The sequence below is a fragment of the Phacochoerus africanus genome, chromosome 10 (genome assembly GCF_016906955.1).
Source record: "Phacochoerus africanus isolate WHEZ1 chromosome 10, ROS_Pafr_v1, whole genome shotgun sequence".
NCBI lineage: Eukaryota > Metazoa > Chordata > Mammalia > Artiodactyla > Suidae > Phacochoerus > Phacochoerus africanus.
This window is the reverse complement of record NC_062553.1, coordinates 97,486,531-97,513,515: the sequence shown is the minus strand read 5'-3', so window position 1 is coordinate 97,513,515 and position 26,985 is coordinate 97,486,531.

Here is a 26,985-nt window from a genome sequence, read left to right as displayed (position 1 = left end):
AAAACACTCAAATTGCTGAAAACTGAATGAAGCAGCTTCATATTTTTGCTCAGTCATGGAAATAGGTGTTTCTACCTGAAAACAAGATCTTAACAAGTATCTTGCCAGTTATTTGGAAGGCAAGTAGGTGATTTGGAATGACCAACCTGAGACAGTAAACAGAGGATCTAGTGTGCATTCTTTGCAATAAACTTAAGTCTTATAAGGGAGTGGGGAGGGGAGCTATGGCATAAAGGACTTGGATAAAGCAGTGGAAGGAGTGTCCTCCCAGACACCAGGCAATGAGAATCTACATTATAATCACAAGCCCTAGGCAATAGCAGAGGGCAACTCAAGCACAAGAATAAGTGAAATGAGATTTCTGAGATCTTGGAGCTCAAAAAATTGTCCCCAAGTCTCCCCAGGACATCAGGACTATCCACATGTTTATCTATGCACAGTAAAGGTTTTAGAAATTATGCTCTTAATCCATCTCCTTAACAGAATTAAGAGTCAATTAAAGAAAAGGAACCTATGCAAGGTATTTTATAAAGGGATATCAAAATGCCTTAACATTCTATGTTAAAGACTATTCCCTAAGAATAAACTGAACAAAGGAGGTGAAAAACTTATACTCTGAAAATCATGAGACACTGATGAACAAAGCTGAAGATAAGACAGATAAATGGGAAGATATTTCATTTTCAGGGATATGAAAAATTAATACAGTTAAAATGACCAAAGACTATATTTACAGGGATTATTTCTATAGTACATTAAAATGATCATATTGCCCATGGCAATCTACAGAGTCAATGCAACCTATATCATGATACTTCTGACATTTTTAACAGAAATAAAAGAAATAAAACTAAAATTTTTATTAAAACATAAAAGATCAGAAATATAAAAAGCAATTTTGATACAAAAAGAACACAGCTAAAATATCACATTCCATGACTTCAGATGATACTACAAAGCTACAGTCATCAAAACAGTATGATACTGGCACAAAAACAGACACAGAGATCAATGGAACAAAATAGAAAGCCAAGAAAAAAAAAAACCATATGCATGCATTTAATTAATCCATGACAAAGAAGGCAAAAATATACAAAGGGGAAAATACAACCTCTTCAATAAGTGTAGTTGGGAAAACTAGACAGCTACACGTAATGGAATGAAATTAGAACATTTTCTCACACACCATAACTGAAATGATCTGAAATGTAATGCCAGAACCCATAAAACTCCAAGAAGAAAACATAAGCAGTACACAATTTGACATACATCTGAAAAATATTTTTTCAGATCTATCTCCTCAGGCAAGAGAAACAAAAACAAAAATAAAGAAACGAGACCTGATTAAACCTACAAGTTTCTGCACAGCAAAAGATACCATTCACAAAACTAAAAGACAAGCTACTGAATATGAGAAAATATTCACAAATAATATGACAGATAAGAGACTAATATACAAAATATATAGACAGTTCACAAAACAATATCAAAAACCAAATAACTTGATTTAAAAATTGGCAGAAGAGGAGACTGGGAAAAGATCACAAAGTAAAAGGACTTAAGCTCACCTTCTCTCATAAGAACACCAAAATTACAACTGCTGAACAACCACAAATAAAATAGACTGGAAATTACCATAAAAGCCTCCACCCAAAGATAAGCCACACTGAGACAGTAGGATGAGCACTTTTGCAATACAAGCAATGTCAAACCCGCCAGGTGGGTGACCCACAGAGTGGAAAATAACTATATCACAGAAGCCTCCCCACAGGAATAAGAGTTCCAAACCCCATGTCCAGTTCCCCAGGTTGGGAGTCTAGCATTAGGAGGAGCCCCTAGAGAACTGGGCATTAAAGGCCAGTGGGGCATGTGCACAAGAGCTGCACAGGACTGGGGGAACCAAAGTCTTCACTCTTGGAGGGCACAAACAGGATTCCAGGTACACTGGGTCCAAGGGCAAAGCAGGGACTCCATAAGAATCTGGGGCAGACCTACTTGCAGGTCTTGGAGGGTATCCTGGAGCAAAGGGCAGCTGTGAATCATTGCAGCAGCAACACACTGGAGGCAGAGGCCACGGGAATATTCATCTGCATAAAACCCCAGGGAGGCTGCATTTGTAAAAATCTGGAACCATCCATCAGGGCTGAGAAGCTCCAGACCAAACAACAAATAGGGTGTGAACACAGCCACATTCATCAGCAAACAAATTGCCTAAATTCCTCCTAGGTACACAGATGCCTCTAATCACACCCAAAGGAAAAGCACCACCCACCAGAAGGACAACACTCAACTCCACATACCAGTGGCCAGGCACCAGTCCCTCCCATCAGAAAGCCTATAAGAAGCACCTGTATCAATTTGGCCCATAAGGGGGCAGACACCAGAAGCAAGAAAGGCTACAACACTCTAGCCTGCAAAAAGGAGACCAGACATGAAGCTATACAAAATGAAAAGGCAGAGGGATATAAGCCAGATGAGGGAACTAGACAAAAACCCCAGAAAAAAAACAGCTAGGTAGACTAGAGACTAGCAGCCTCCAATAAAAACAAAGACGTCAGAATAATGACAGTAAAGATAATCAAAGAGCTTGAAAAAAAACTGCAGGCAAAAATTGATAAATTAGAAGAAACTTTGAGCAAAGAAATATAAGATTTAAAGATTAAACAAGCATATATTCAAAATTCAATAACCAAAATAAAAAATTCACTAGAAGAAACTAGTAGCAGATTAAAGGAGGCAGAAAAACGAATAACTGAGGTGGAAAACAAACTGGGGAAATCACTGATACAGAAAAGAATAAAGAAAAAAGAATGAAAAGAAAGGAGGGAAATCTAACAACTCTGGAACAACCTTAAAAGCATCAAAAATCACACGATAGGGGTGCCACAAAGAGAAGATAGAAAGGGCCAGAGAAAAGATAACAACTGAAAACTCCCGTAACATGAGAAAGGAATCACTTATTCAAACTGAGGAAGCACAATGAATATCATATTGAAAAAAAAAAGACACATATTAATCAAATGGACCAAAATTAAAGACACAGAAAATACTGAAAGCAGCTAGGTAAAAGCAACAGATAACACATAAGGAAATCCCAATAAGGTTGTCAGCTGATTTTTCAGCAGAAACCCTGCAGGCCAGAAGAGAGTGGAACCCTATACTTAAGGTGATGAAAGGAAAAAACCTCCAACCAAGAACATTCTACCCAGCAAGGCTCTCACACAGATCTGAAGAAATCTAAAGCTTTACAGACAAGTAAAAGCCAAGAAAATTCAGCACCACGAAACCAGCTTTACAACAAATAATAAGGGAATTTCTCTAAGTGGAAAAGGAAAGGCCACAATCAGAAGCAAGAAAATTACAAATGAGAAGGCTCACCAGTAGAGGCAAATATACAGTAAAGGCAGGAAATTATCCACACACAAATATGATATCAAAACCAGAAATCATGAGAAGAGGTGGGTACGAATGCATGATACTGGAGATGCATTTGAAATGAAGACACCATCAACTTAAAACAATATTATATATGTATATAAACTCCTATATCAAAATCACATGGTAATTGCAAACCGAAAACCTCCAATAGATACACACACAAATAAGAAAAAGCAATCTAAACACAAATCTAAAGATGGCAATCAAACCACAAGAGAAGAAGGGAAGAGAAAAGACCAACAAAAACAAATCCAAAACAATCAACAAAATGGCAGCAATAATAACCTTATATTTTGTATCAATAATAACCTTATATTTAAATGGACTAAATACTCCAACCAAAAGATATACACTGGCTGAATGGATACAAAACCAAGGCCCATATAGATGCTGTCTACAAGAGACCCACTTCAGCTGTAAGGACACATACAAACTGAAAGTGAGAGGATGGAAGAAAATATTTCATGCAAATGGAAATCAAAAGAAAGCTGAAATAGCGATACTTATATCAGACAAAATAGATCTTAAAGAATGTCATAAGAAACAAAGAAGGTCATTACATAATGATCAAAGGATCAATCCAAGAAGAAGATATAACAATATTATAAATACATATGCACCCAACATAGGAGTACCTCAATATATAAGGCTAACAGCCTTGTACTGTATTGCTAACACAATAATAGTGAGGGACTTTAACATCCTATTTACAGCAATTGATAGATCATCCACCACTTCTTCTAGACAGAAAATCAAGAAGGAAACACAAGCCTTAAATGATGCATTAGACTAGATGGACCTAATAGATAGTTATAGAATATTCCATCAAAAAGCAGAAGGATACACCTTCATTGCAAGTGTATATGGAACATTCTCTACAATAGATCACATTCTTGGCCAAAAATTAAGTCTCAGTAAATTTTTTTAAAAAAATATATTCATAGCAAGCATCTTTCCTGACCACAACACTATAAGACTACAAATAAACAACATGAAAAAAACTGCAAAAAACACAAACATGTGGAGACAAAACAAATGGTACTAAACAACCAATGTATCACTGAAGAAATCAAAGAGGAAATTAAAAAAAATACCTAGAAGCAAATGACAGCAAAGACATAAAAATCCAAAACCTATGAGATGTGACAAAAGCAGTTCTAAGAGGGAAGTTTATAGCAATACAAGCCCACCTCAGGAAAAAAGAAAAATCCCAAATAAGCGACCTAATTTTACACTTAAAGCAACTAGATAACAAAGAACAAACAAAACCCAAAGTAGCAGAAGGAAACAAATCATAAAGATCAGAGCTGCAAAAAATGAAATGGAAATTAGAAAAACAATCGAAAAGATCAATGAAACTAAAAGCTGGTTCTTTGAAAAGATCAACAAAATTGATAAACCTTTAGCCAGACTCATCAAGAAAAAAAGAGTGAGGATTCAAATCAATGAAATTTGAAATTGAAAAGGAAATGTTACAACATATATTACAGAAATACGAAGGATCGTAAAAGACTACAGGAAGCAACTATATGCCAATAAAATGGACAACCTCAAAGAAATGGAAAAATTCTTAGAAAGATACAATCTTCCAATACTAAACCAGGAAAAAATAGAAAAGATGAATGGACCAATTACAAGTATTGAAACTGAACTATGGAGAACAGGTACCTCCTAGAAAACTATACATAGAACTACCATATGACCCAGCAATCCCACTCTTGGGCATATATCCCGACAAAACTTTCCTTGAAAAAGACACATGCACCCACATGTTCACTGCAGCACTACTCACAATAGCCAAGACAGGGAAACAACCCAAACGTCCATCGACAGATGATTGGATTAGGAAGATGTGGTACATATACATAATGGAATACTACTCAGCCATAAAAAAGAACAAAAGAATGCCATTTGCAGCAACATGGATGGAACCAGAGACTCTCATCCTGAGTGAAGTAAGTCAGAAAGAGAAAGACAAATACCACATGATATCACTTATATCTGGAATCTAATCTATGGCACAAATTAACCTTTCCACAGAAAAGAAACTCATGGACTTGGAGAGTGAATAGACTTGTGGTTGCCAAGGGGGTGGGGAAGGGAGTGGGATGTATTGGGAGCTTGGGGTTAATGGATGCAGACTATTGCCTGTGGAATGGATTAGCAATGACATCCTGCTGTGTAGCACTAGGAACTATGTCTAGTCACTTATTATGTAGCATGATAATGTGAGAAAAAAGAATGTATACATGTATGTGTAACTGGTTACCATGCTATACAGTAGAAAATTGACAGAACACTATAAACCAGCTAAAATGGAAAAAAAATCATTATATATAAAAAAAGAAAATTCCAACAAACAAAAGTCCAGAACCAGATGGCTTCACAGGCAAATTCTATCAAACATTAGAGGAGAACTAACATGTATCCTTCTGAAACTATTCCAAAAGACTGCAGAGGAAGGAACACTCCCAAACTCACCCACTGAGTCCACAATCACCCAGATGCCAAAACCAGACAGATACCCAAAAAAAAGAAAATACAGGCCAATGTCAATACTAAACATAAATACAAAAATCCTCAACAAAATACTAGCAAATAAAATCCAGCAATTCATTAAAAGGATCATATATCATGATCAAGTGGGATTTCTCTCAAGAGAGGCAAGGATTTTTCAATATCCAGAAATCCATCCGTGTGATACACCACATTAACAAAGTGAAGAATAAAAATTATATTATCCTCTCAATAGATGCAGAAAAAGTGTTGACAAAACCCAACACTCATTTCTGATAAAAACCCTCCAGAAAGTTTCCACAGAGGGAAACTACATCAACATAATAAACACCATATATGACAAACCCACAGCTAATGTCATTTTCAATGGTGAAAAACTGAAAGAATTCCTGCTAATATCAGGAACAAGATAAGGATGTCCACTCTTACCATTTCTATGCAACATAGTTTTGGAGGTCAATACAGCAATCAGAAGAAAAAGAAACAAAAGGAATCCAAATTAGAAAAGAACAAATAGAACTATCACTGTTTGCAGATGACATGATACTGTACCTAGAAAATCCTAAAGATGATATTAGAAAACTGTTAGGGTTCATCAATGAATTTGGTAAAGTATCAGGATACAAAATCAATATACAGAAATTGATTGCATTTCTATATACTAACAATGAAAGATCAGAAAGAGAAATTAGGGAAACCATCCCATTTACCATCACATTGAAAAGAATAAATTATCTAGGAATAAACCTGCCTAGAGAGACAAAAGATCTATACTCTGAAAACTATAAGATGCTGATGAAAGAAATCAAAGATGACACAAACAGATAGAAAGATATGCCATGCTCTTGGATTGGAAGAATCAATATTGGTAAAATGACTATACATCCCAAGGTAATCTACAGATTCACTGCAACCCTATCAAGTTGCCAATAGTATTTTTCAAATAACTAGTACAAAATATTTTAAAATTTGTATGGAAACACAAAAGACCTTGAATAGCCAAAGTAATCACGAGAATGAAAACTGGAGCTGGAGGAATTAGGCCCCCTGACTTCACACCATACTCCAAAGCTACAATCAACAAAACGGTATGGTAATGGCACAAAAACAGAAATACAGATCAATGAAATAGAATAGAAAGCCCTATTCTATAGAAATAAACCCACACACCTATGGTCAGCTAATCTACAACACAGGAGGCAAGAACATATAATGGAGAAAAGAAAGTCTCTTCAGTAAAAGTGGTGCCAGGAAAACTGGACAGCTACATGTAAAAAAAATGAAATCAGAACACTATCTAACACCATTTTACACATTTTTAAGTATACAGTTCATTGGCATTAAGTCTATTCACATCACTGTGCAATCATCACCACCATTCATCTCCAGAAGTTTTTTATCTTCCCAAACTGAGTCATTTTGTTGTACAGCAGAAATTATCATGACCTTATGAATTAACTATACCTCAATAAAACCTTTTAAAATTTTTCATGAGAAGAAATTAATAGACATTTTTTTCAAAGAAGACATATACATTGCGAAAGTACTCATGAAACAATGCTCAATATACGTAATCATCAGACAAATGCAAATAAAGACCACAATGTAATATCGCATCACACTTGTCAGAATGGCTATCATTAAAAAGACAACAAATAATAAATGTTGGAGAGGATATGGAGAAAAGGGAACCCTTAAATACACTGTTAGTAGGAGTGTAAATTGGTATAGACACTCTGGAAAACAGTATAATAATTCCTTAAAAAACTAACAATAGACCTACCACGATTCAATCATTCCACGCTTCATATCTGAAGAAAATAAAAACACTAATTCAAAGAGATATATGCACTTCAATGTTCAAAGGATTGTTTACAAGAGTCAAGATATGGAAGCAAGCTAAATGTCCATCAACAGATAAATGGCTAAAGAAAATGTGTTATATGTATACAATAGAATATTACTCAGACATAAACAAATGAAATTGTGCCATCTTCAGCAACATGGATCAATCTGAATGGTATTAAGCCTAGTGAAGTAAATCAGAGAACAACTACCACTACGTCTCACTTGCATGTGGAATCCAAAAAATAAAATGAATGAATGTAATAAAACAGAAGTAGACTCATAAATACAAAGAACAAACTAGTGATTATCAGTGAGAAGAGGGTAGAGGGGCAAAATATAGGAAGGGAATTACAAGATGCAAACTACTGGATATAAAATAAAAATGATACAAGTATGTAATGTACATGTGGATTATAGCTAATATTTTATAATAACTTTATTTTTATTTTTTATAGCCACACCCATGGCACATGGAAGTTTGCAGCCCAAGGACTGAATCTGAGCCACATCTGTAACCTATGTCACAGCTGTCATCTATGCCACAGCTACAGCAACACTGGATCCTTTAACCCACTGCACCATGCTGGGAATTGAACCCATGCCTCCACAGCAACCCAAGTTGCCATAGTCAGATTCTTAACCACTGTGCCACAGCAGGAACTCCAGTAATTTTAAATGGAGGATAATCTAAAAAATATTGAATCACTATGTAGTACACCTGAAATACTAACATAATATGTAGATCAACAATACTTGAATATTTAAAAACTAGAAAATAGGAATAGAGTTTTACCATGAAGGTAGTGGGGGAAAATAAACAGAAGAGGGATTAAGAATGGGTACAACAAAAATCACTTTGTGGTAATGCTATGGAAGTTCGGTTGACAGACAACAGTCACTTGGACTTGAGCAGTGATGGTGGAGAGAAGAAAGGTGGGATGAACTGAATTATGTTTTCTAGTACAAGGATAGGACTTTAACATATTACAGGGGCAAATGATAAGGAAAAGATCCGAAGATCAGTGAGGGCAGCAACTGTGACCTTCCTACTCATCCTTGCATTCCCAGTGTTTAACACAGTTCCTGACACATTAAAGGCACACAATAGATATTTGCTGAACAAACAAATATGCAAATGAATTTAGGTTCTATGTTTTTACTGACCCAGGAAATACTTAGGAAGATGATTTAGAGTTTAATACCATGAACTCAGTTTTGGACATAGACAGTTTGAAATGCCTGTCTCATTCAGGAAAAAGAACTGTAGGCACTGAATACATGAGTTGATGACTTAAAACAAAAAGACTGCCAGGCATTTCTCCCGGAAACAGGTGTTTATTTGAGATCAGCAGAGAAATACAACTCAGGATCTACAACCATGAGCCACATGAAAGTTCCCACACAACAAGGGAAGGAGAACACTTTTATAGAAAAGTTGAGAGAGTTATAGTAAACAAAGAGCCCATGGCTTTCATTGGTTAAGTCCCTGCCAGGAAAGAAGAGGAGTCTTTCTTCTTCCTGTTGGGCCCTCCTTGGTCAGAGGGTGTAAGAGCTCCCCTTCTAGTCTCCTGACTCTATTACATTGTGGTTTCTGTTTATTAATGTTTTACATTTCCCTCTTTTGATCAAGATCTTTTTCTAAAAGTTTCATTGATAAAGAGTCAAGTTTTCTTGTTTTTAATCAGTGCTAGGAAAAACTTTTGTTAGGTGTACTGTCTCACATCATAGAGTTCTTCTAGAGGTGTCTTTGCCAGCAGATGAAATCTCCAGGTTGCAAGGTGTGATGCTTAAGGTCTTCATCTCCAGAGAGCATACTGTAAAAAGACTGCTCTACCAAAACACAGTTATTTTTCATAGAAACAATTAGGTCTTGGCAATATTGGAGTATCTCCTCTCCTTATTATAAGTTGTGAGTCAAAAGAAGTGGGAGCCAAGTGCAATGGATGTTCTATGACTATCTCAAAGAGCAAGAGTTTATGAGTTCCAAAAGGGGTGGATCTGAAATTTAGAAGGAAAAAGAGAAATGCTTTTGGCCAAAGTATTTTAAAGGCCTCTACAAATTTTGCCAAATGAGTTTTAATAAAGCCCTTAGTGTATTAGACTAAACCAGAGAATTAAGGGTGGTAATAAGTGCAGTGATAATGTTGTAAAACTGTCCAAACATCCAGAACTTAAAATACCTGGCCAGTAAAATGGGTTCCACAATCACCATCAAGTTTAAGATTATCCCAGTTTGGAATAATTTTTACCAAAAGGACTTTAGCTACAGAAGAGGCAGTAGCCTGTCTGGAAGGAAAGGCTTCGGTCTAGTGTGAAAACATAAAGACAATGACTAAAACATATTTATATTCATTATATGAAGGAAGCTATATGAAATCCATTTGAATGACCACCAGTGGTCCATTAGGTAGTTCTAAATGTCCAGAAACAGTATTAATAGGCTTACCTGGGTTATACTTTGGACAAATGGGACAAGTGAGGCTAGTACTAGTGCCAGTCTTGTTACTGTTTCCCCACCACTACTGATTCATAGATGCTGTCATTTTGTCAGTAGATCAATGGTTTAAGGAATGTACAATGATGGGGAGTGGAAATTTTAGAGTCACCAGGAGAACTGGGCTATTTGGTCCAAAACAGAGTTTTTTCTTTTATCAAACAAACAATAGTTGAATTTCTAATCCTGTTTTTCCATTTCTGTGGCCAATAGCTGGACTTCTCTAGCCAATTTTCTAACTTATCATTTGGGGAAATATCCCTTTGGACCATGAAAGAGGTTGGCTGCTGTTGGTCTCCTTATGGACAGCATTCCTTGTGAAATATCAGCCAAATGACTTCCCTTAGCTTCCAGAGAGTCAAGTTTAGAATGCTCCAGAATCTCAAAAGCAGCTAAAGAGGCCAGTAAAAGTATTGCATCTAATAATTCCTGAGCATAAGGGACATTTCTATTTTTATTTCTGCTGGAAGTAAGGAAACCATGTTGCTTCCACCACATTCCAAAATCATGAGCTACATCAAAAGCATATCTATTATCAGTATAAATACTGGCAGTTTTGTCCTTGGCAAAAGTACAAGTTTGTTGGGCTGAAAAAACCATAGGTAAATGTGCTGCCTCAAAAACATGAAAAGGAATCATAATAGCATTCCCAGCACAGTATTTACCAATATGATTTTTTAAAAATAAGAATCACTGGTGAGCCATGAGAAGTCAGTGTTAGCCACAGGAACTTCTTAGAAAGAGATCTTCATGAGGAGTCAGAAGGTAATCTATTAGCATTAAGTAAAATCGTGACGGACTTTGTTAGTGATGAAGGGGAGAAGAGTAGCAGGATTAAGGTTACTACAATGTAAGAGTAGTAACATGTCAGAGTAGTGAAGAGGAGTTAACAAAAGGACTTCATAGGAAGTAAGGCAGAAATGTTAATTGTGATAACAATTCTTGAGACCGTCTACTGTATGGGGTAAAAAAAATGACTAAAAGGAATCCCAAAATTTTCTTGGTGGTCTTAACCAAAAGGTCAGTGGCTGTTTTGGCTCTAAAGCAATGGGTTATCCCCATGCCAAAGGCTCAGTTGCTGGCTAAAAAACCCAATGGGTCTAAGGTGGTCCCCATGTTTTGGGGTAATACCCCAAAGGCATCCTCTTCCTTTACATATATAAAAAGTGAAAAAAAAAATCCGATAGTTGGGATTTCCTAGGGCAGGTGGGTTCATCAAATTCACCTTTAAAGCCTTGAAATCCACAGTCTGGCTTTCCATAAAATTGTGTTGGAATTGGTCTTATTTAGTAAGATATACATAAGTTTGGCCATAAGAGAGAATTTTGAAATACATTTTGACAGTAACCAACTAGGCCAAAAACAAAAACAAAAACAAAAACAAAAAAAACAAAAAAAAACTTGGAAATGGCTCTTAGTTTTCAATTTTGGGAAACCAAGGACACTGTGAAGTGTATCTCGATCTAGGTGGAGGTCTTGTTTTGATATCAGATAAACTGCAATTTTTCTTTGGCAACTTTATTTTTTGTCTTTTCTAGAGCCACACTTGAGGCACATGGAGGTTCCCAGGCTAGGGGCATAATCAGAGCTGTAGCTGCCAGCCTACACCAGAGCCACAGCAATGTAGGATCCGAGCCACGTCTGTGACCTATACCATAGCTCATGGCAACGCTGGATCCTGAACCCACTGAGCGAGGCCAGGGATCTAACCCTCAACCTCATGGTTACTAGACGGATTCGTTTCTGCTGTGCCACAAAAGGAACTCCCTCTTTGGCATGTTTATAATCCTTTAAGCCTTAAAGGTTTAGCAAGTAGATGCTGTCGTCCTGTGAGTAGGCTTAAGAGGTACCGAGCGGGGCCCTGTGGGGCTCCTGGGGCTCTAGGGCACAAAAGCCTTTATGTGTCCACCATTTCTTGTTTTTAGGAAATGGGACTCATTCAGCCTCCATGGCCTTCACCGAGTTCTAAGTAGGTTCAGACAGTTGCTAATCAAGGAAGGGAGCGGATGCAAAGAAGGGAGGAACAGTCAAGTAACAACAGTATAGCCTTAGGACAGGTTTCTGTTTCCCCCTCAAGGTATACACATAAGATGTAGGCATCTTACACATCTAAGAGAAAAGTTATATTCCTTATGCTTCTTTTAAATGAATACTTTAATACTGAACAGCTTGGAGCCCTTCCTTGTGCTTCTCCCTCATTTGATCACATCCCAAACATAATCACCTGTAAGCTAAATATTACAAGTGTACCCTGAACAAAACCGCCTGTGAGTTAAAGATTATTAGCACAAGATGTTTTTCAGGAACTTTCCTAGTTTGTTGTAATCTCTGATCAACATGCCCTTTTGCAAGTACAGTTATTCTAGGCAATAACCCAGAAGACCACCACCAGGATCATGCCAAGATCTGACGCCAGCTCTGATAACTAAGAGTCCCCAAAAGAAAAATGCATGTCTCCCCCAACCCTGATGCTTATCTGAAACCCTGTTTTCTCCTTTTAGACTATAAAACTCCTTGCAATTCTTCCTCAAAGAAGGGCACTGTCTTTAAGGCATTAGCCTGCTATGCTCTCCTTTGCCCGGTAAAGCAATAAAAGCTACTTTTTCTCCTTCACCCCAAACTCCACATTTCTATTTAGCACCAGTGGATAGAGGCTGAATATCTGCAACAGAAGGAGAACAAAGAAGCAAATCATTCACATACTCCTACAAAGTAGAATCTCAAGGGAACTCTTTATTATCCAGATCAGCCTTCAGGATTTGTGAAAAATAAGGACTCCCAGTGAAACCCTGAGGCATTACTGTCCAGGTGAACTGTTTTTCTTCCGAAGTGAAGGCAAAAGGTAGTGATTAGTTTCATCAAGAGGAATACTAAAGAATGCACTGCAAAAATCAATCAGTAAAGAATCTGCTTCCAGTGGGAATAAACATTTGTAATGTATGAGAGTTAGGAACAACAGGGTGTTGAGAGATAACACTGTAGTTTATTGCTCACAGGCCCTGGACAAACCTCCACCCTCAGCCCTTAGGTTTTCTCACTGGCAAAATGGGAATGATACAGGAGCTGGTCCAAAGGATAATGAGGTCTTGAGCCCTGAAGGGCTCCTATATTTATAGGGTATTGATCAATTTGGGGAAGAAGTTGTGAAGGATCTATCTGAATCCTGATAGGAGGCACACTGTGAATTTTGCCAACATCGGTTGGAAATTTTGCCCATAAGGAAGGTGTCATGTGACTCATCAGAGAAACATATTCAGTGTTCCCAAAATCAGCTAGAACCATCAGAGAGAGAACTAATAAAAGACGTCAAGAGAGTCCCATTGTAGCTCAGAGGGTTAAGAACCCTACTAGTATCCATGAGGACACAGGTACCTCTGGCCTCACTCAACAGGCACATGAAAATATGCTCAACATTGCTAAATATTAGAGAAATACAAATCAAAACTATAATGAGATACCACCTCACACCAGTCAGAATGGCCATTATTAAAAAGGCTACAAATAACAAATGCTGAAGTGGGTGTGGAGAAAAGCAGACCCTCCTACATTGTTGGTGGGAATGTAAGTTGATGCAGCCACCATGGAAGACAGTACAGAAGGCCCACCACAAACTAAAAACAGTGGTGCTATATGATCCAGCAATCCCACTCCTGGGCATATATTCAGACAGCACTATAATTCAAAAGATACATGCATCCCTACATTCATAGCACCACTATTCACAATGGCCAAGATATGAAAAACAACCTAAATGTCCATCAATAGATGAATGGATAAAGATGTGGTTTGTATATACACAATGGAATACTACTCAAACATGAATGAAATAATGCCATTTGCAGCAACATGGATACAACTAGAAATTATCATACAAAGTGAAGTGAGTCAGAGAGAGAAAGACAAACACCATATGATATCACTTTAACATGGAATCTAAAACATAATACAAATAAACCTATCTACAAAACAGAAACAGACTCACAGTCATAGAGAACAGACTTGTGGTTGCCAAGGGAGAGGGGATAGTGGAGGGATGGAGTGGGAGTGGGAGGTGAGCAGATACAAACTATTATAAATAGAATGGGAGTTACCATTGTGGCTCATCAGGAATGAATCTGAATGGTATCCACAAGGATGCAGGCTCAATCCTTGGCCTGGCTCAGGGGGTTAAGGATCCAGCATTGCCATGAGCTGTGGTGTAGGTCACCGATGCAGCTTGGATCCTGCATTGCTGTGGCTGTGGCAGAGGCTGGCAGCTGCAGCTTTGATTTGACACTTAGCCTGGTAACTTCTATAGGCCACACATGCAGCCCTAAAATAATAAGCTAAAAAAAAGAGAATACTTTTGTGTTATTAATAAACATTTATGGAAAATCTTCCTTTTATCAGATAATCTGTATCTGGAGATACAGACCTAAAGCATATTCACTGCCCTCGAAAAGCCAAGTGACCCAACCAGTCATGAGATTTTGTTCTGAATTGCTCTATATTCTACGATACTTAAGAAGGAGGGGCAAAGATTAAGCATTTTCTGCCTTCATCATAAAGAGTGCTCTGAACTCAGCTACAAAAAAAAAAAAAAGTTACATTTCTGCATACCTGAGTCATTGCTTACATATTCTGAATCTGCTATACCATGCAATGACTAATTAAACCATCATATGCTGTCTTCTACATATACAGAGGAGACAGAATGATACAAAAAAGGATTTGACAAAAAATGAGACCAGACCTGAAAAACAATTTCATGAGTGATCTGATCAAGACAACGAATTGTCTTGTACAAAATGCCTCACAAATTTCTCCCTTTCTGAGAGAAGTTATTAGCAAAAGCTAAAAATGCTGTGCTCAAAGCAGGTTTCTGAGATCTGAGACAATGACTACCCATTTAAGAAAAAATTAATTGAGGCTTCTGGGTTTCCACATTTAGCTTGTAAAAAAGTGTAGTGTTAAGGTCTAGGAAGAAAACCACTCCCGAAGCTCTCAAATGAATTGCCCTTCTAGACTGTGACTTCCAAAAATTTAACAACAGAATATATATATTCAAGCCCTTTCACATGCATATCTCATGTGACCCTGAGCACACCACTGTCTGTAAACTAACCAGAGTTCTGCATGCTGGGTTAGGTCCTAATAGTGGCTGTGCCCAAGGGAGATTTAAGAGATTGGGCATCCCCATCATCTCCATTACCCTGTTCCAAACAAACACATAACCTAAGTAAAAATAAGTGTGCTTGCTTTGTCAATGCAATCTCAAGACAGGCCCTGCAGGTCCCTCTTCCAACCAAATTTAGATCACTTGTGTCTTTCCTATTTAGAAATTCTGGGCTGCCACTAGGCAGTGAGATAACAAGATGGAGACTCAGAGAGATTATATGTAATTTGCTTATATCAGAAAGAAAGTAAATGATATAGCTAGTCCTCTAACCCAGATCTGCTGATTTCAACATATTTTTCTTGGTAAATATTTTCATTGCCATCCAAAACACTATGTTAAACAAACAACTCTGAACAATAGATATGAAAATTTGGGAGAATAAAGGTGAAGAAGACATTTTCATCTAAAATTCATCTAACTTTATGAGGACAGAGAAAATGTTTTGCATACCACTTCATACTTAGCTCCTAACACACTACTAAGTGAGTCGATACTCAGCTTGTAGCTGCTAAACAGAAATAAGTTAAATAATTGATGAGGTGATAATTAATAATTATTAATAAGATCTACTCTGCTAATGAGAACATTTTAAACTTAGTTCCACGAATGTCTGATATTTTAGTTTACATTTGAAATATATATTATAAAAATTGCTTAAGTTACACAGATTTTGTAAGAATGTATTCTACTAAGAAACACTTACCTTCAGTGTTCCATGGCTTTGGAATGATAATACATGTCATTTTCCCAGATCAGTGACAGCATTTGCTCCAGATAGTTTATAAAGGTGGTATTGTCTTAACAAAAAAAAATATGATGAGGGGAAAAAACAATCTCCCCCCAAAAAGAGGATGGAGTTAACCTCTTCTGTGGGAAAATATGGCACAAAACCATAAATATATATCAAAATAAGCTATGTGTTTTGAAATTCCATAGTCATTAAAAGTTATCTAAGTCTAGGCATATGAAAGTATGTATTTTATAAAAAAGAAGATAAATATTTATTCTCCTATAAAATCATTACCCTTATAAATAAATAACCCCCAAATTTTCCACTGATGAGGATCAAGCTCCCAGAAAGCTCTAAATCCCGAGTTCTTTTTGGTATGGTATACAAAAGAGAAAAAGAGAAAAACACATATGTTATTGCTTTAAAAAAGGAAAATGTGTAATTTTTCCACATTTACATAACTCAAAATCGAGTAAATTTTATTTTCAAACTTATTCAGAAAAGTACTGAGACTAAGCATCAATAGGAGTCCAACAATTTTTCAATTATAACTAAATAAATATCCAGATAACAGCTTCTATAACTGTATCTTCTAATGCAGTTTTTCTTCCAAGGAATGCAAGGAGATTTTACATCATTCATTCAAACAGCTTATTTATAAGCACTGAATCATATCAAAGCTCATTATACAAAACTTAAAAATAACAAAAGCAGTATTTATTTTTAAATATATGTTCAAAACTCAGTTTCCATTTGTCAAATTCAAATAAATAGTGACTGATGTCAAAGCAATAGAAACCACTCATAAAGCATAACTAATTATTACTATATTATTTTTAAAATATGGATTCATGTCTCATTTTTCCTACTATTATCCAAACCACGAAAGAATCCTGTTTAGGTTTTCATTTCTTCTTCTTTTACATAAGCTTCCTTTATCCTGATCTTTTTTTATTATTTTATTTTTTGAATGCCTTAAACCTCCTAATTTGTCATTTAAACTATACATTTCATTATTTACTAGCCAATAACACCAATAATAAGAAAATTCTTCTAAGGTAGTACCATATGATGTTACATTTAGATAGTTTTTCATAGTTTTGATCCCCCAGATAAGGCAAATCCTTTCCTGCATGCTGATTTCTTTCAGAGAGAAAAAAAAAAAAAAAAGAACTAGCACACAAAAAATAAAGATTTCTATGTATTCAGAGGAAATGGTGCATCTATATACTCTTAAGCTCATCGCAGCATATTAAGACTTTTAATAATCATTTGCTATGCTACACCATGCACAATGCATCATCATGATTTATGCAGTAGTTACTTTGTAGCAAGAGCTCTAAAGTGGTTGTTCCCACAAAAAGAGAAGATATCTCATTTACAGACACAACAATATATTAAAGTTCTAAGAGCTTTGCCGGGTGGAGGGAATCTGCCCCTTGGGTAGGACTGCCCAGTTAGCACCTCCAAGGGATATCACAGGAATGCAACAACCAAAGATAGGACCATAATAAACTCAAAAACCTCTTTGAAGAGTTCCCACCATGGTGCAGCAGGCTCAGGATCCGGGCATTGTCTCTGTGGTGGCTGGGGTCGCTGCTGAGGCTCAGGTTTGATCCCTGGCGATAGAACTTCCAAAAACAAAAAACAAAAAACAAAAAAAAAACCTTTTTGAAATTTCCAAATTCAATGTCTAAATGCTATTTGGGAGTATCCTTGATATTGTGAGGTAGGGAATCATAAAGCAAAATTAAAAATGTACTCTTTCCTATGCAAACTGCTCATGTCTTCATGGTACCACAAAACAATATAGCTTAGGCCCTATAACTGACAAAGTGCTTCAAACAATGAGATTGAGAAAAAAAAGATCTGCCTGAGTTTTAATTTCCTTAACTATAAAATAAGTATCTCCTAACACTCCCAATCTAAAATTCTGCAATTCTAAAGTTGTTCCACATAGCTAAATTTTGCAAAATAGTGTCTATTTGAATATAGATAATAGCAGGAATATTAATCAGTTTTTGATAGGCAGCCAATGTAGATTCTGTTTCATTTAATTACATAGTATTTGGTCTTGTCCAATAGTTTAGGTGAGAAACACACACATACACATACACACACACAGTCCTAGGACTTCTGATTCCTTTGGTGATCTCATCTAGTCCCATGCCTTTAAATGCTATCTATATAGAGCTCCCCCTTGAACTCCAGACTCAACTCACTTCCTACTGGATATTTCCTGTGACATCTATATCTAAATATGTAGATCTAATATATAAATATAGATATAATTTAAAACTTAGACACCTATGTCTTATGTATAACGTGCATGCCCAAAACCGAGCTTTTACCGTCCTTTCCCAACACCACAAATATGCTAGTATCGATGTTTTCCTCGCCCCAGTAAACTGCAAGTCTATTCTTTCGATTAATTAGCCCCTTACTCCAAATGGTGTAATTATTCCTGACACTCTTTCATCTCTTACACACATCCAAACAAACCCTTTCAGCTCTGCCTTTGAAATATATGCAAAATCTGACCACTTCTTACTACCTAGACCAAGACAGCATACCTATTAAAATAGCCTCCTACTGATTTATCTACTTCTAACTTTGACTCCTCTGAAGATTCTTCTTCCAAAGTGGGTAGAGGGATCCTTTTATCATACAAGATGGGACACATAACACTTCTGCTCAGAACCCTCCAATGGCTTTCACCTCTCAGTTAATAAGCAGCTCTTGCCTATATAGCTCTAATTCATTCAGTCTAGCCTCCCTGCACTTCTCTGACCTCATCACCTTCCATTCTCCTCTTATCACTATATTCCAGCCAAATGGCCCCACATCCTAATTTTTCATTATAACACTTATCATCATGGGACATACTATACGTTTACTTTTAGTTTTTGCTCTCCCTCTTAGCTAGAATGTACACACTTCAGAGGCAAGGGTTATGTTCTTTCTGTGTGTGGCTATATCCTCAGAGGCAAGAATATTGTCCAGAAATAGTACATGATCAAAAAGCATTACAAAATAAATGAATAAGTAAGATGACTTCTATTTCACAAATGATGATGTATGGCACATAAATCTTTTAAGAAATATAAAAAGAAGAAAAGACAGACTTGGAGAATTGTATAGTAGCTAATATATAAAGGATTAATATATTTGTTATATAAAAAGTTCCTACAACTCAATAAGAAAACAAAAGACCAGAATACTTAATATAAATGTATTCACTGACACTTGTTATACACTTCTATGGACTTTTCAAATGCTAGATTTTCTGCCAGGTTTATACTTTGTCTCTTCATTTGTCTTGCCACACTTCTAAATATAAATTAAATAATACTTTTTTGTGATATCCTGATCAAAAGAAATACAAGTGATAAGCACATACAAATATGCTTGAACTTCCAAATAAGGGAAATGTAGAATAAAATGACAACAAATAATTTTCATTCATTAAATTAAAACAATCAATTAAAATCTGATGTTGATTATACTAAAACTGGTAGTCTCAAATATTGTTTGCTCATGAAAGTCTAAATTGTAAAAAAAGAAAAAACTTTTAATAAGCAATTTAGCAATATTTTTAATATACTCATTAGATTTTTGAAAAGAGCAGAATATCAGAAATAGTTAAACAGGAAAATGGTATGCATCTATTAAATATATTAAGGTATGTGTACAAAATAGAATATTATTCTGATATTTAAACTAAACTAAATGTTGTAAAGAAAAAGGTGTTAATAATATAATAAGCATAAAAAAACCTCCTCCTAGACACATCAACTTGGAGTTTGTGAATGATACCGTCACTATCTCTGAATCCATGACCTTGTGAGCACCACCCACTGCCATTCCTACACAGTGTCATTCCCACTCTTATGCAACAGGCCCCAATAGAATTATAGACTAACAGAGCTAACGAAGCACAGCTATCTTCTTCTCTAAGACTGGATGACATCAGCAGATGCACCACGGTAATCATCAGTGCATTATGGTAGACATTCATCCTGATGAAAGATGTATATCCATATATAATACCCTAGAATCTCAAGCCAGAAAAATCAGTTATTAGAAGTTGAACAGTACTTAAAGGAAAACATGTCCAAAAAGATTACTGTAGATGATACTGAATGATTACAAGACAGAAAATTTTATACTCAGGATATCAATCAGCCATTCCTACTGGTTTTAAGACTTGTCACTGGAGAATGCTGAAAAAGGACTAATGAAAACCAATTAGCAGCTACTGACACAAGCTCCTATGCTCAAAAGATAATCAGGAAATTCTGATTAGATATGAAACATATTCTAGGTTCACACACTTTACACAATGTTTCTGAATCATGCAGTAGGATATGTAAGAAACCAGGCTTTCCTATAGTTCTAGACTTTTATTAAACATTTTCGTCCTGTGATTTAGAAAACACACTTTGAATTCCAGTTCCTTGGATGCCTAGGGGCCATGAGACATCACATTAATTACAGTGTATTATTATTAAATGCATTATTTCAGAACCACATCTGTAGACAGACTTGTTTATATGGTGAGGGCATGCCCAAACTTGTTCTGCCCGATTCCATCTGTGGAGATGCCTTCTCTCAATGTGCATCAGCTGAAAAAAATCAACCATAACTTTACTAAAAAGGGAAAGTGTTAGCAGTTCTATACTGAGAAAATCATGGAGCAAGGTATTTTTTCAAGATGTAGAAAGATCATTTGGAAGAGTGAAAGTGAAGTGTTAGCGAATACATTTTTTAAAAAGAGAAATATTTAAAGAAGATCTTCTCTACCGTAAAACAGAACTATAAAAATGTACATGAAAACATGATCCTGCTTTCAGAAATGGAAAACTAGAGCAACAGAACAAAATTATGGCCCAGAAACAGAAATACACATACCTAATGTATGTACATATATGTGGTAGATATAGATACAGTTAAAGATACAGATATAAATTTTTGGTTAGAGTGATATTTGCAATTAGAGGCAAAACAAGTCAGTAAGTGGCAACTGGCAATTGCAGATACATTTAGAAGAAATAAAGTTTACAGTCTCATATCACATTATAGATAAATACAACTTACAAAAAGATTAAGGAGAAACTTTTTCTGTCTTTCTTTGTCTTTTGGCCTTTTTTAGGGCCACTCCTGCAGCATATGGAGGTTCCCAGGCTAGGGGTCGAATCAGAGCTGTAGCCACCGGCCTACGCCAGAGCCACAGCATCAGGGGATCTGAGCTGCGTCTGCAACCTACACCACAGCTCACAGCAACGTCGGGTCCTTAACCCACTGAGCAAGGCCATGAATCGAACCCACAACCTCATGGTTCCTAGTAGGATTCCTTAGCCATTGCGCCACAACGGGAACTCCAAGAGAAATATTTTTAAACTACGAAAGTAAAGATTTAAAGGCCTCTAATTTTCTTCTTATAATTTGACAGTTTAAAAATATATATATATTTATATCAATGAAACAAAACAGGGAGTCCCTAAATAGACCCACACTTTCATGGTCAATTTATTTTTGAGGCACAAAGGCAATTCAAGGAGAAATGAGTCTTTTTAAAAAATGGTACCATACAAGTATCTATATGCAAAATGTACTTCAATCCACAGCACATACCATTTACAAAAATTAACTTGAAATAGAATATAGCCTAAGTGTAACTAAAATTATAAAACTTTCAAAAGAAGACACAGAGAAAATCCTAATGACTTTGGGTTATATTTCTTACATAGGACACAAAAAGCACCAATTATATGACTAATAAACTGGACAATACCGAAATTAAATGCCTTGCTCTTTTATAGACACTATTAAGATACTGTTAAGGAAAATAAAAGCAAGGCACAGGTTGGCATACATCTGACAAAAGACTACAAAATATATAAAAACCTCTTACAACTCCAAAATACAAATATAAACAACATAAATTTTAATGGGCAATAGATTTAAATAGGAGGTATACCAATGGAAATATACACATGGCAAATAAACCATGAAAAGATATTCAACATCATTAATCATTAGGGAAATGCAAATAAAACCACAATGAGATACACCACTACACACCCATTAGAGTGGATAAAATTCAAACAACTCAGAAAACCAAATTTTGGCAAGGATATGGAACCACCTGGAACTCAAACTGCTGGTGGAGATGCAAAATGTAAAACCATTTTGGAAAACAGTTTGGCAGTATCTTATAAAGTTAAACACACACTTGCCATTTGACCCAGTAATTCTACTCCTAAGTATTTACCCAAGAGACAGGAAAATGTATGTCCATATAAAGACTTGAATATGAATCAGGTGATTTATTCATAAGAATCAGCAATTGGAAGAATTCAAATGTCAAACTTCTAGAAAAAAGAGTCTGCACTACACATACTGATAGACAGAGGTCTGGCTTGTGTCAAAGATGCCACTGCAAGAGTTCCTGTTGTGGCTCAATGGTAATGAACCCGACTAGTATCATGAGGATGTAAGTGGGTTTGATCCTTGGCCCTGCTCAGTAGGGTAAGGATCCAGCATTGCTATGAGCTGCAGTGCAGTGTATGTCCCAGATGTGGCTCAGATCTGGAGTCGCTGTGGATGTGACATAGACTGGCAGCTACAATTCCAATTGGATCCCTAGCCTGGGAACTTCCATATGCTGCAGGTGAGGCATAAAAATAAAAAAACAAAACAAAACAAAAAAGATGCCACTACAGAGATGTAGACAGAGAACAGTCTTTTTAATCAGTACTGCTCCATAATTAGATATTTATATTAAAAAGTAAAACATAACTCGTATTTCACAAGATACAAAGAAATGAATTCATGGTGTACTTTAGATCTAAAGGCAAGAGATAAAACAATAAAAATTCTTTAAAATAAAAGAATAAAATAATAAAATTTCAGAAGATGTTAAATTATAAAAAATGTCAATCTTCTGTGGATAAACAGATTGTAATATGCTCCCATAATGAAATATAAACCAGTAATAAATAGAAACCATCTACTGATATAGCCAGTAATACAGGAATCTCAAAACATTATGCTAAGTGAAATAAAGTCAGACACAAAACATACATATTGTGCGTTCATTTATATGAAATTCCAAAAAATTTAAAACTATAGTGTTAAAAAGTAGATCAGTGGTTGCCAGGAGCAAAGGGCAGTAGGAGGCAATTAACTACAAAGGGAATAAATGACTTACAGGTTATGTAAATGTTCTACATCATGATTATAATGGTCATTATATCATGGTGGTTACATACCATAAACATATGTCAAAACTCATCAAAACTTTAAAAATGATTAATTTGTAATTTAAACCATAACTCAATAAAGCTGATTTTTAAAATATATAAAACATATCAGAATGGAAAATTTGAAATAGTCATTTTGCGCTGATTACATTTTGTTTAGATAGAAACCTCAAGGGAATCTATCAAGAAGGTATTAAAATAAGTAAATAATATTAAGACTATTGTTGACAATTCAACAAGATTATCTGACAAAAATATAAAACTTTGATATATAATAATCAATTTGAAAGTGCAACAAAGAAATCCATGAGAAAAGAAATTTCAAAGAAAATATAAAAATCTTCATAAATTTAAGACTAGAATTTATTTATATGACAGAAAATTATAAATACTGATTTTTATCACACCAAAATTTAAAATTCCTATGACAAGATATTGTACTAGTAAATATCTACCAGTGCTTAACAAGTTATCCAAAAACTTTGCATATTAAATCACAAATATTTATTATCTCACATAGTTTCACAGGATCAGGAATCTGGAATGGCTGAGTGCCATGATACTGACTCTGGGTTTCTCAAAAATTTATAGTCAAAATGTTAACAAGGCTATAGTTTCTGAAGACTCAGCTGGAGCGGGAAGATCTGCTTCCAAGTTCATTCACATCAGTGTTTGGCAAAAGGCTCAATTCCTCAGCATATGAACCCCTGCACAGGACTACTCAGGACATGATTCCACCAAAATAAGTAAAGCACAAAAAACAAAATAGAGGGAACCCAATAGGGAAGACACAGTTGCTTTATAACCTCCTCTCAGAACATCTCATCACTTTTTCCATGGTCTATGATAAAAGGGAATAAATAAGTCCAGCTCACACTCAAGTGGAAAAGATTACAAAAGGTCATGAATACCAGGAGGTAGGAATCATTAGAGTCATCTCAGAAGCTGCCAACCAAAGACATCATTAAAAACTTAAAGGAGAAGACATCAACAGGAAAAAATATTTGCAATACATGTAGCAAAGAAACAGTACCACAACACATAAAGAATTCCAAAAGAGCAAAAATAAAAAGGCAAGCAACCCAAATGAAAAATAAGCAAACTAACAGAAAAGCTCAAATATTATCTGGCAGATATGTAAGGTCAAAGTTGCTTGACCTTACTAATAATCAGAAATAATATTAAATAAAACAGAATATACACTAAATACTAATCAATAGAGGAATGGACAAATAAATAGTTACATCAATGAATACTATACAACCAATAAAATGAGTAAGTTAAGTCTAAGTATATCCACACATATCGATCATAAAAACTACACTAAACAAGAAAGCAAATTGTAGAGTAATTTGTGAAGCATATCCATGTCCACACAAATATTTCTAATATGAACAAAGCACAATATACTATTGATGGATGATACATGAAACATAAGGATACATTCTAAATTCATGATAGTAGCTGACTCAGCAAAACCCAAAAGGGTATTATTGTAGTAATTATTATTATTTTTTAACTTTGCTTTTTAGAGCCTCACCTGTGGCATATGGGAGTTCCCAGGCCAGGGGTCAATACTGGCACTACAGCTGTCAGCCTATGCCACAGTCATAGCAATGCCAGATCTGCTGCGGCAATGCCAGATCCAATCTGTGCCTGTATCACAGCTCACAGCAACGGTGGATCTTAACCCACTGAGGGAGGCCAGGAATTGAACCCGCATCCTCATGGATACTAGTTAGGTTTGCTACTGCTGAGCCACAGTGGGAACTCCAGTAATAAACTTTTTTTTTTTTTTTACTTTTTAGGCCGCATCCGCTGCGGCATATGGAGGTTCCCAGGCTAGGGGTCTAATCAGAGCTACAGCTGCAGGCCTACAGCCACAGCCACAGCAACACCAGATCCGATCTGTGTCTATGACCTACACCACAGCTCAGGGCAATGCCAGATCCTTAACCCACTGAGCGAGGCCAGGGATCGAACCCACAGCCTCATGGTTCCTAGTCAGATTTATTTCCACTGTGCCACAATGCAAATTCTTTTTTGTTTTAATTTTAAGAAATAATGAAAACAATTTACATTTGTTAATTCTAGATGGTATATATTCTCATAATTTTCTGTATTTATTAAAATTTTCACAAAATATGCTATTTGAGCACCTGGGCAACTGACAACCTAAATATGAGTGAGACACACTTCTTTTTCAAAAGGAAATTATACCCTAATATCAGGGAGTTCTTACTGCAATAATAAGCACCTTAAAACTCAGTGGCTTTAAAGAGCAATCATTTATTCCCCCATATGTGAGCTCACCTGAAGATCTGCAGATTAAACTGCACTTCTGAAGAGAATCTACTCAACAGTCAACTCAGGGGTAATTTAGGCATGGGCTGTTTATAGGGATGGCAGAGGTGCTAAGAAAAAAGAGAGAAACACATGAGGTACCTTGAAACCCAGGCTTGCTAGGTCATTCCACAAATTCTGTCAAAGCAATTCACTTGACCGAACTCAGCATACAAGAGGGGGAAAGATGGAGCAGAACCCTAATTTTTATATCAATTCTCTCACTATACTTTCAACATGCTCACCTATTCCTTCTTCTCTCTCTCTTTTTTTGGTCTTAAACTTCTTATTAACATACCATTCTCTACTAAAAGAGAAGCGAAAGGCTTTTTGGCATTAAGGTTTGGTTTCTAAAAGTTATAAACAGATTCTTTAGGTGGTAGTTAATACTGGATGTAGATCAAAAAAAAAAAACCCACTATTTTTCATAATAAGATATTTCCAAAGGAAAATGAAAACAGCCGTATTTCCTTTCCTCTTATTCAGCTTTTTTTTTGGGGGGGGGGGCACAGCTCCCAGGCCAGGGATCAAACTGGACCATTAACCCACTATGCCATCAGCTCTCCCGGTTCTCAGGCCTTCAGACTTGACTCCACTCCCTGGGTCTGGACTACTCAGCCTCCATAATCATGTGACCCAAAAACATACTTTATTTATGCATAAATAAACTTATATAGTTATTATACATGCATATACACATATACATGAATAGATACATAGATAGATAGGTAGATAGATAGATAGATAGATAGATAGATAGATAGATAGATAGATAGATACAGTGATAGATACGAAGATGGAGACAGAGAAAGAGATAATCTCCTTTTTTCCTTGATAATCCTGACCAATCCAAAATAGAATCCTGAAAAATTCCATAGCTGATTTTCTTTCTTTCTGTCTGTCTTTTTTTTCTTTCTTTTTTTGTCTTTTTAGAGCCACACACCCATGGCATATGGAAGTTCCCAAGCTAGGGATCAAGTCAGAGCTGCAGATATTGGACTACACCACAACCACAGCAATGAGGGATGTGAGCTGTGTCTGCAACTCACACCACAGCTCTTGGCGTTGCGGAACCTCAACCCACTGAGCGAGGCCAGGGATCAAACATGGGTCCTCATGGGTACTAGTCAGATTCATTTCTGCTGAGCCACGAAGGGAACTCCCATAGCTGATTTCTTAAGCAACTAATTAG